At 38.1% G+C, this 12,564-nt stretch overlaps 1 protein-coding gene across 1 annotated transcript in view; it reads right to left on the reverse strand.

Moving 5' to 3' along the window:
* Window positions 1-12,564, reverse strand: part of Pcdh15 (protocadherin related 15) — a 600,282-nt gene that overhangs the window by 384,624 nt on the left and 203,094 nt on the right. The gene's annotated exons all lie outside the window — the stretch shown is intronic.

The following is a 12,564-nucleotide window of genomic DNA, read 5'->3' on the forward strand; positions in this document are numbered from 1 at the left end:
TAGTCACATGGGAAGCTCTCCTTCTCATATTACATTACGCTTTTTTCATAAGACCATAGAAATTTGTACTTGATCTGACAAAATGGTTTTTTACCCCCCTGAGGTCAAGGAATGAATCTTTCTCAGCTGTTTCCATGGAGATATTTTTTCCTTTTCTCAACTGTCTATTGTATCCGTTGTGCCCTGGCATTTATCTTTTCAAATCTCTTGAGGCATCTCACTCCAGCATTCATCGTCTGTGAATCAAGGTCCTTGGCTTTTTCCCTTATGCATTGTTTTGTTTGTGGGCAGTTTGTGTATTTGCTTTTTATTGTCTTTCCTCCCTACATGATGTGAAAGCCCAAGGCAGAACGAACCCATCTATTATTCTGTGTTTACATCACACTTTATGCATGCACATTAAGGAAGGGCTACAAGTCAGATCTCCCCTAGAAAGACACAGGGCATGGAGAGGGACTCAGCGAAGTTCTGTCTTTCGGATATCACACGACTTACTGTTACGAACTCACATCAGCTTTGGTTACCAACAGAAGACTCAAACAATAGCAAATCCGCTAATATTCTCAAGGGATGCCCCACCCTTGAGGAGTAGATAACTGCCAGGAAGGGAGAACCATTCTTATTTATGGTGTGACCACAGGTATGTAATCCATGTTCCCGTGGATGGCCCTACAATTGGTGCACATATGGGTAGCACTTAGTGGTTGTCAGAGAAAAAGAAGGAAGACAAAGACATGAATCCAGGAAGGGGACATGATTAGGGGGTTAGGGTTGGGAGTAGGAGGATGGAAATATGATTATATTTCATTGTAGGTATATATGAAATTATCAATAGTTTTCTTTTAAATTTTACTTATTCTTTGAGAATGGGCTGAGGTACAAACTTCCCTCCACTTTACTTCTTTTTTTTTCCTCTAACATTCCCTCTGATGAAAATCTGGTATTTTCCTTGTCATCCAATGTCATTTGATTTCAAATTTTACTAAGATCTACTTTAAAAAGTATTTTATTGTCCCCCTTTACCTGTCTTAAAACTCAAGCATCTAATATACATTATTTCACTATGGCTTCTTTTTGGCTATTTTATTTTCTTAGGATTTTTCCCCAAGGTCCCTTCCCTTAGTGATCCTTCCCGATATTAAATTTATTCCCATCCTCTCCTTGGAATCTGACTTCCTCAGCAAGCTGCTCTGCAGTCTCCGCAGCGTTTTTGAAGGCAATGCAGTTTTACTACTTTGTGGCTTTAGATGCTGCATTGTGATGATGAGAACACAGGTTTGGGGGTTTGGATACAGTTTCCTTAGGATTCCTGACAATATCAAAAGGTAGCGTCTTCTTTCATGGCTTAACTAGAAGAGTCTTAGTCTGTCTTTGTCCTGTTTTTACTGGGAACATCATTTCCAAGAATAAACTCCCACACCAACATTAGCTCGGAGGCCCCTTCACCATGCTCAGCACCTGGAGTTGCCATTTTAATAACAATATATATATATTTCACATGAAGTTTTGAATTAAATTTGAATTAGCAGCACTGTAAGTTTAAAATGAGTATCCTTGAAGCACGTGATTTAATAATAAATGTTTTCTGGGGCTGGAGCGATGGCTCTGTGGTTAAGATCATGCACCGTTTTTACAGAAAACCTCAGCTTGGTTTGCAGCACCCGTGCTGGAAATCTCACAACTGCCTATCACTCCAGGACTTGTAACTGAATTGAAAGCCATTGACTTCTGTGGACACATGTGCACATGCGCACATAATCACACAGTGGCACACACTTATGCAGATAATTCAAATAATAAATATAAGTGTTTATAAAATATATCCTCAAGTAAAAAAAAAATCTCAAGGATATCTATTCTATTCTAGTTTTCCCCTAGAGATACCCCATTAAAAATAACTTAATATAATTCTAACTTGGATGCAGCATCATCCAAAATTGGAACTTAGATATGGGCGATATGGGCATCGTGGCATAGTCTTGTAATTCTATTATCTGAGAGCCTGAGGTAGGATGGCTGTCATGAGTTCTAGGTTAGCCTGAGCCATGTACATAATGTGTTCCAGGCAAGCCTGAACTGGGATGATGCCTTTTTTCAAAGCAAATAAGCAAAGAAAACAACAAAAAGACCGTGTGTGTGTGTGTGTGTGTGTGTGTGTGTGTGTGTTGCCCTGTTAATTTCTCATGGACATGGAGAATATAAATGATTAAAATTTAACATTTCTTATTGTTCTCCATAAAAAATAGCATCTGCCTCTACCCAAAACATAAAAAACACAGATTTACACAATAAAATTCACTGAGGTGACAGTATTATCTTATCCATGGTTGTGTAATTAATGGTCTCTCCTATAGTCTAAGCTGGACATAAGCTAAACACGTATAGAAGGTACTCAGAAGTATGTGGAAATCATTCATCATGGGCCTTAGGTGGTTGACGATTTCAGTACTGCCCAAAGCAAATTGTGCACTGGCAATTTCAAAGAATCATATACAGTATTAAAATACATAATTTTAATATCTGGGTTGGGGAGAGATGTCTTAGAAGAGATTAGTGGTATCCCCTCCATCCCTACTATTGTCTGTGGTTAAATACCTAATGCAAAGCACTGGATTCAAAGACCAGCAGGAAACAACCATTAGAACCAGAGGGACTCTTCCCTGGAGACTCAAGAGGAAATGGTAGAAACAGCATTTATTGTTGAGGCTACGTTGCATCAATATTATCTCTGCATGCTTACTATAATCCTCTGTAATCTTCGAAAGCAAACAGGGACGGTAACAGTCTTTCCTGTGTACCCAGGTCCTTCTCTTAGTGACTAGGACACATCTTAAAGGCAGCACTCATTCTCAAGTCAAATTTCTATTCTTCCACTTCTCAAGGAGTGGATGCTAGTGCTTTAAGCTCCCATCCCCTCCTCTTTCCTTTTATGCTCATCTTAATCTCTCCTTCGTTTGTCATTCCTTTGTTGGCATTTAACAGCTGAGGACTTGAACATCTTCCTTCTCCAATCTTGCTTACTTTGGGCAGCAATAGGAAACTTAACACCCCCACCCCTTAAAGACAGAGGACAATTTCAAGCCATGCAAATCCTAGCCTTTTATTTACAATTTACTGGGAGTGCAGGCTTTCTTTGAGTCTCTAGGTCCATCAATGCAAGAACAGCACTACCTCACCTAAAACTCAATTTTTACAGACCTGGGGCCGTTTTCATTGACAATCAAATGCCATTTACTGTGCAGTCAATAGCACTATTTAAAAAAAACAATCATTTCATATCCATTGTTTCTTATGTCTCTCTGTACCAATAAATTTATAGACATTGGGTAGAGTGAAGGTGCCCCAAATCCAGCAAATACACATGAGAGACATTTTGAGGAATATGCCCTTATTTCCACAAAAGACTTTGTGCTTTCTCTACTACATGTGTAGAATCTCTAATGGATGTTAGTTACTTAACTAATCTCTGGTTGTTTATGTAAAGATGATCAAATGCTTCTTTGTACTGAGAAACTTGGAAGGCATAGATCATGCCCAAATGAGACAGGCGTTGAAAGACATTATATGCAAGAACTCAGTGAGAAGAGGAAAGAAGATCCTCAGGGACATAGGGGCTCATTTTTGGAAGCAATCTTGTAGTGCCAGTAATAGTCCCTGTTCAAAGTATGCCTTGAAAGAAATATCAGGGAAGAGGGGCGAAAAGAATGTAAACACAAAAGGTTGGTAGGGATGCTATGAAATGCTGTCCTGTGTACATGGCATAGTTGTTGTACATATAAGCTCATTGCAGTAGCGCTTGTTTAGGCAAGATCTGAACAAGATCAAGACTGTCAAGAATTCTACTGTGGAGTGTGGAGTGGCCCCTGAGGTCCCAAGCTAGCAGAGGAGCTATTGGCAGTTGATGGGTGTTGGAGAGGAAGGATCACTTTCTTTAGAAGTGTGGGGGCTGGTGAGTTATCTGTGTTCCAGTGGACAATTCATCCTCCTGCTCATGTGGGATCACTAACTGAACTCAATGGATTAAAATCAATAGTAAGTATTTCAGGGGACAGTAGAGGATAGGAGATGAGGAGGGAGATGTGACATAGGATCCTAGGGGGAAAGTAAGGAGTATATATGACCAAGGATACATCATACACCTCTATGACATTTTCAAAGAATAAATCAAAATTTTAAAATACATCATCGAGAAATGAGTGCTTTTGGGAAGTTTTGAAGAGTAATGACAGAAAAAGATCATCCTGAAAACTTATGGCTTTGTTTATGTTTTTGTTTCTCTTTTTACTTTAGTTCAGTTTTGCTTTTTAACCTAAATGGGATATTTTCCAAAGGAGAACATTAGACAAACACTGTGTGTAGTTCAGTCCATCATAACAATGGCTGCTTCAACTGAACAAGATAATAAACTCGCAGAAGCTGACTACACTTTGGCTGCCTTAAATTAAGACTATGACTTTGTGGTTTATAGTTATGAAAAAGGCATGCAGGTAATCAAACTGGCCTAGAACATTGTGAATAATATTACCAGAAAATAATGGTTCAGATCTATAGACAGTCAAATAAAAAGCAGTCATTCTAGATCCAATAAAGACATTAAAAGGAAAGGCAAATGGAATTGTCTCTTCTGGATACTCAATCATTTGTTTGTTTTACTGTCTATCTGCAAACAAGGCATCTCTCAGATGAAGTCAACATAATATAATGAAAATTAACGATATAGGTCTGCAAGAATGTGTAATATCCAGGGGATTTGCTAACAATGGATGGTGAACAATCCAACCAACATGTAGCTCTCTTACAGTGCATATATTAATTTTCACCAAATTTACATTCAGAATTTGCTCAAATTTTCCTAAGAGCTGCAGAGCCTAAAATTCTTATACTATTATTGCTACATGCTCAGAAACAAAAATAGTAATTTTAAATGTTATTTCTATTAAAGAAAATTTGTTCTTATTTACCCTTTTCATTGCCTAGATCCCTCTTGTTTTGTTGAAACATGAAAGAGTAATAACATTAAATCAAGTGTGATAAACATCACCTTTTATCTTTCACCATCGGCATTTATTGGCACTTGACATCTATTTATAACCTCATATGTTCTTGCTGACATAAATTATTATGCAAATAATTGAAATTTTACTGACTGTTTATAAATATTGCATGAAACTCTATAGACTTTAACAACTAGGAAATATTATCTTTTGTGCTTATAAATGCAGAATAGAGAATAATGCATAGCTTAGACTAGTCTGGAAAACAGTTGTCCTCTGTTCATGGATTCTAGTGACTTTGCTTAGAAAAGGTTTTATTTATACCACTAGCATCCGTACTTTGGAAAATTAAATGAGAAATTATTTTCACTGTCCTAAAAATGTGGAAAGTAGGTAGCTCTAATCAATTGACCCTAACTATGACTAAGTGGATTCTAGTAATGTTTGGTCAATACTGAAGAGTTTTCACATAATGAATGTTTAACCCAAATTCACCAATATCCAGTAGTTATAAAACTACCAAATGTTATAAAGTTAACTTCAACTCCAAAATTCTGTAATGTAGATGTAAAATATGCGTATTTACTTTTGATTCACATTGTCTAAAATCTACAGGAGACTATCACAAAGGTCTAATAAATGTTCTATATATCATTCCTAGGGAATAATTTTTATATGTGTACAATGCATTCCTGCATGTACAAAGATATGCAATGCAGTGTTTTATGACTATCTTTTTATTTCAAAGTAATGAATATGAATATTAATGTGAAATAAATATTTTTTGCTTTCTAAAATGAAAATAACAAACAACAATTCCATGGGCAATGATAACTATTCCAATCCTTTGTTTTCTTTTATGTACTCACCATTCAAGGTAATACTTTGCAAGGGTATCTAGGCTACATTTCATGAGTTTTAAAATATTTCAGGATGTTTTGACAATTTTTGCTCATATCTTTTCAGCTGTTATTTCATATGAATGCAATTCGAGTCAAGGTAAAAATAATAAAGTATAAATCAGCCTTGCAAAGACATATAAATCATGAATTTAGCAGCTAATTCAGATCTCAATATTGTGCACAGTACAAAACAATCTATTGCAGATGACTAATTTCAACTCCAACTGTCAAAATGACAAGGAAACAAGCTATTAAAGTCAGCCTCCCTCACAAATGCATGTGGTATTTTACTGACAAACAGTAACAACTAAATAATGAGCAATATTAGGAAGATTGAAACTCATAATGTAACGGATGACAGCCAAGGGCAGAATGATGTCCTCCATCCTCTAGTATGTCTGGATACTTATTCTTCAGCTAACTTTTGTGTCTTCCTTTTTCTCCAAAAGAATATGAAATACAACCCTCCTCCTCCACCATGTTCTCTCCCTAGTCTACAGCATTCACAACTTCCTGTGTGGCAGTCGGAATGTTATCAAATATTCCTCAGTGCTTGGACCACCTGCTATTGTTCTCAGGGTCTGTTTAGAGAAAAATGGTTTGCCTTTTTTTTTAAGATCTGGTAAATGAAAACTCATTTGCAACATGCTTCAATGGAAAAATTCTAGGCATAAAAATTATATAACTGCATCTAAAATATGCTTAAAATTTAATGATAAATCATAGTTATAAACACATAAAATGAAGTTGTATCAAAATGATAATCATAAACACCAAAGTGTATGTTGCAGGGAAAAGTGGAGCAGAAAAGTTCTTAAACACTCTGCAATGTCTATAAAAACCCACATATTGAATTTGTGGTACGCATTTAGCACATTTTTATGCACTAGAATGATGCTCTACTCTAGCCTCAAGGATACTTAGCAGTCTGGGCTGAGCTCGGGATATTGCTGCCACATATCAATAGCCACTGAATAACATGAGGGAGCATTTAACGTAGTTACGACCAAACGAGTCTTTAATTTGAAAGTAGGAGATGCCTCTCTATTAGTGTTAAGCCTACTGCCTTCCTTTCCTTTTGGAGACTCTTTCTCTGTTGACTCTGTATCTACTCCTTACAAATCAGTGTTGGACCAGAAGTCAGCACTAATACTAGCCTTCATCTGCGGAGGAATACTAAGTCATAGTACATTAATAATTGTCTTTGGAAATCCCAAATATGTGAATAAAGTGCTTAGAGAATATGAATGCTGCTGCTGCCTTTAACATTAAAATTAAATATTTGTGCTGGTCTAAAGATGCCTTTGGCGATCTAACACATGTTTTCTATTCATTCAGCTTCAAAACAAGTATTTTCTACCTAAAGTTGGTTGAGTCAGCAGACAAGGCACCCTTAGATCAGAGAAGTAAAGAGAACTGTGAATTTGAAAGGAGACAAGTGAAGACATTGGCAGGGCAGGGCATAATAAAAGAGGAAAATATCTTGAGCTAGAGAATCTCATGGTAGGACTAATGATTTGAATGTTCTTGTGTTTGAGTGTGGGGAACGAGAAGCAGAGATGGGAGATGGCCTTGCTACTTGACATTGCCTGTTACAATGGCAAGATATGAGCTGGAACATTCGTGCCTAGCTATGTGTTTCGGTAGCAACACTGAAGAATAAGCCTATGCTACTAGTGACAGCTGATTAGCTCAGGAAGTCCTGACATGCACTAGCTTGTGTTTTCTCTTTGTGGGTCCCATTTCCTTTCTGTATCTGTCTTAGATAGCTTGAATTATTAATCTACACAGTCTATAGTCATCAGAGAGGAAAGCCTAGATAGACTGAAGGATTGTCTAAATCAGACTGGCCTCTGGGCACATTTGTGGGTGATTGTCTTGATTGCTAGTTTATATAAGAAGTCTCAGCCCACTGTAGGCAGCACAATTCCTTAGGCAGGTGGTTCTTGGTGGAGAAAGCTAGCTAACTATGAGTCTATGAGCCAGTTGGGGAGGAGATTTTCTTCATGGATTCTGGCGTGACTTTCTGTCCCTGCTTCTCTCAATGATAGATGTAACCTAAGAGTATAAGATGAAACATACCTTTTCCTCCTCTAAGGTGATTTGTAGAGTATTTTTTAGCACAGCAACGGAATGAAGCTAAAATAATAGCCTTCTTCACGCTCTTTGCACAGTATTGGCAAAGGAAGGAGGGAGCAGGAATGAACAGTTCTCTCGTCAGTACCATCCATTCTCGTGTGTCTCCATGTGGTTTTAGTAGCTGACCACAAACCCTGGGGATCACATCAGCTATTGGGTTTATGATGTTATACCTCAGTATCCAACCAGCCGTCCTTAGTTGTAGGTCTTTGTAGAAACATGAGTCAGAAGCAGCTATGCTGAATACACGGTGGTCTCTGTGGACTATGAGCAGATGTATGTACGCAGAACTAAATAGTGGTAAAGGCCTCCTCGAGTCTTTTCAGCTATGAATGGATTTGCTCTGGTGAAATCAGACCAGTGACCACTAACCTCCATCAGAGGACTGCAGTAAGAATGAAATAATACATCATGTGCAAAGATTGCAGAACACGGGTCAATGAGAACAACTTAAAACTTAACTATGTCTTAGATGGTGCATGGTGCATTCTTGAAAGTATGGCATGAGCTGAACTCATTTACACAGCTTAAGACTAACTAGTTCCAGATGACTCTTGGGTTGTTTGGCTTTCATTTTGACACAGTCACTTGAGACAAATGCAGCTATTAATTCTGAGAATAAGAGAAAGGAGTGAAGCGTCTGTATTTGTGATACATAACCTTTGAAGATACACACATGAGAGCTAAGTTGAAATGAACTGGGAGGTTGGAGGCATATTTTGTGTTTGTTTGCATGGGTGATAGGAATTGTCCTCTGTCTGAATTTGAGTCTTTGATAAAATTCTCCCACTTCAGCTCTTCGCTGTGTATTTTTGAGCATGGTGTTATTTCATCTCAGTTGTTTTGGGCATGTCTTTCGCTTTCTCTGTCTTCAGTATGTGTTAGTTTCTTTGTGTAAAGTAACAGACGTTTTCTAGATCATTCCAAAGCTTATATAAAACACGAATAACAATGTTCTAAGAAGTTTCTGCCTGTGAGAGGATTGATGGAAAAGGAAGCATGGTTCTTAGAGAGGTTCAGTTAAGAATGTCAGAGTTTATGGGAACAGCCCCTCCGTCACCCTGACACACAGTGAGGGCATGCTTACTGAGGGAGATGAGATGGGTGCTCAGCTCTGCTAACCCTGTCATGAAGTTTATCTTAACACATTCCAGGTTAGAAAGATTGCTTTATAGACGAACATTAGAAAACTAAATGCACTCAACAAATATTGGTTCAAACTGCCCGAGGATACAGCTTTCATTTTACTAATCCCACTATACAGTTTTCAATTGCTTCTATCCACAAAAGCTCAAGATTCAAAATATGTAATTGTATTGATTACTTTTCCATGTCTGTAACCTAGCAGAAGCCTCAAAAAGAAGGTGAATTTTAGTTTACTTCATGGTTCGAGGACACAGTCAGCCCTCACTGAGGAGACTGTTGCAGATGGCCGGGGTAGACTGTCTACAGGTCTTTAGGTCTCTAAGCACATTCTGCTGTGTGCTTGCATCTGAACCAGGCAGCAGAGTGAGTCTTTCATGCTGGAGTCCCACCCTTTGGCGTGGTCTACACTTACATGTTCCATAACCTTCAATATCAGTCAGTGCTACTGCTAGAGCCTGAGTACTGAAACACATGAGAGTGGCAGTGGGGGGGAGCATTTCACATTTAAATACTACGCTAATCTGAAAGGCAACAACCTATCTGAAGCCATAGCGAAAGCATAATCATTCTTTAACAAACATATTAACAGTGTACAAATAAATGTAGCTACTATCTATTAGGGGGGGAAATTGAGAACAATAAGCACAGTTTATCCAGGGCTAGGGGATCCCTAGATAGCTTCTCAACAGCTCACTGAATCATTGGCAGCAAAGATTCACTGTCTTACAGTAAAAGTTGAGCAAACATTCATGTTTAATAAAACTAAGGACTGTGTGAATAGCGTAAATTCCTATCAGGCAGCAAGCTTTTCATCGCCCTGGAGAGCAGAAGGGTCAGCGACTTCATCTGGTTAGACTTCCTGTTCCCAACACTGCCCATGACAACACCTCTTCACCTAACTAGTGATGGGGTTTTGTGGCTAAGTGCTGATACAGCCCCAGCAGGAAGCTTTCAATAGAAACTGACATATGAACTCTCATGGAAAATCAGGGCCGTTAGTTATTCAGGGGAAAGATTCAGAGGAAAAAAAAGCCCAGCATGTGTGAGGAACAGTCTGAAATGAGAAAGGACTGGATGCTATTAGGCAGGAAGGCTCAAGGCATGGTAAGACAACTCAGGACAAGTCTGTCTAAAGCTTTTCTCCCCATCAACCTCATGCAATATAGAAGAGAAGTCTGGATCAGAGACAGGGCTGTCCCTGCACAGCCTCACCTGGAAAGGGAGCTTAACTACATGGGATTCGTGAAGAAATTGGTTCTGCTTCCATGAAGCTCTCCAAGAATCAGGCCCAACCCCCAAGTCTTCCTCATCTATGCCTTCCTGCCAATGAAATGCTCTCCTGTATGCAAATTTGGTCTTTTGAATTCAGAGCAATAAAACAGATACCTTGAAGAGGGAGCCATTATGGGGTTAGCAAGAAACCTGGCTCTAGAGAAATTCTCAGGAACCCACAAGGATGACCCCAGCTAAGACCCTAAGCAATAGAGGACAGGGTGTCTGACCTAGCCTTGCCCTTAGCCAGACTGATGACTATCTTAATTATCACCATAGAACCGTCATCTAGCAATGATGGAAACAGAGGCAGTCTCTCTCTCCTTCCTTCCTTCCTTCCTTCCTTTCTTCCATCCTTTATTTGTGTATGTATTATGGCTTCTGGTCTTGTGTTTTTTGAGATTTCAAAAAAAGGAAAATAAGAAATAAAATAACAAACATACTTCTTTAGAAAAACATAAGCAAAAATCTTTTTGAGGGGACATTTGAAACATTAAACAAAATCTTGCTAGCAAAATATCCCATACTTGACATGGGATATGTTTTCAAAAGTCCCTTTAATATCAAGAAGCCTTCAGTTAAATAATGAGAGAATTGGAGACATACTTGCCATTGTTTTAGAAGAATATTGTTTCCGTAGTCTTATTCTACCTCCCTCTCTCCCTCTGCTTCTCTCTTCCTGCCCAACCCCCATCTGATAATGTTTCCAAGATGTAGGTTTTTCTTGCTGAACTTTCGCTATTTTACTGCTAACAATTCCATTCCCCTAATGTATTTGGTAAAATAAGTGCTTTAATTATTTAAGCGCACACTTGATATTTTAATGTTTAATACTTTAGTATCATGCTGTCTTCAGTTTATTAGAAGATGTTTGAATTCTCAAGACAATATAGGAAATAAAATAGCAGGCCATTAAAGAGCATCTTTTAATTTTTTTCATGAGAGTATTTTATCATCCTTATAGCAACAAAAATGTATATGAAGACCATCAAGTATAAAATATAACTACAGATCTATATAGAAAATTTATAAAACTAAAAATTTCAACTTCCTCTGTATACATAAGTATTATTATATAAAATTACATTAGATTTTCTAATAGCTATTTATTTTAAGGTGTCTATAAACTCATTTTAATCAAAGAACTAAGCAAAATAGTAATTTGAAGGTTTGGTAGAGTACAATGAATAAAATTCATGTTTCAAAGTAAAATTAAAATCGTGTGTGTGCATGTGTGCACATCGTGGTGTGCCTGTGGAGGTCAGGGCACAGCTTGCAGGATGTGGTTGGCTACTTCCACCATGTGTGTCCGAGGGATGAGCCCAGATCATCAGTCTTGGCCACAGGTGCTTTTACACAGCTCACTGACCACTAAATCTAAAATTTTAAGAGTGACTTTTAACAAAACCAGTTTACTGCAAAGAGAAATAAAATCCTCATTTCTATGCTCAGAATGCATAGGTTGGGACAAGAGCAAGCAGGCAATTTGTACAGTTTATAAATTATTCCCCAAAGACAATGGCTGCATATTTCACTTAGAGTGGTATTTTGATTCAATAAAATGAGTCTTAAGAATAAAAGTTGTATTTAAGGGAGACCAAAGATTAGATTCTCAGAAATGAAGAAAACAATCTTAACTTAATCCTGGTTTCACAGATGAGGAAACACTTGATCCAAAACACAGCATGTGGGAGTCAGCAGTGTACCTAGCCTGCACGAAACCTTGGGTTTGGTTTCCATCACTGTGTGTGCCAGACAATGGTGTTTCACATCTCTGATCTCTGCAGAGGGGAGGTGAAGACACAGGATCAGAATTTCAAAGTCATCTTCAGCTACAGTCAGAGGCCTGCCTAGCTCAGCTGAGATCCTGTTTCAAAAACAAAAGTAAGATACAGTGAACAAGTGTTTTGGGTCAGTCAAATGGGTCTCTGACTCAGCCATCTGTAAATACTTTAGTTAAGTTACTCAGGTGATGACTAGTCTCAGGGTTGTTCTCAGTGGAGAGGGTCAAATCAGCAGAAACCAGACTGAGGAGAAGAAGCTCATGGCCTACAAGATTGCATCATTAAGCAAAACTAATAAACCCACAAACATCCCTGTGAAACTTTATT

The sequence above is a fragment of the Microtus oregoni genome, unplaced genomic scaffold, assembly GCF_018167655.1.
Source record: "Microtus oregoni isolate MIOR12 unplaced genomic scaffold, Mior012 000007F_ref0000211, whole genome shotgun sequence".
NCBI lineage: Eukaryota > Metazoa > Chordata > Mammalia > Rodentia > Cricetidae > Microtus > Microtus oregoni.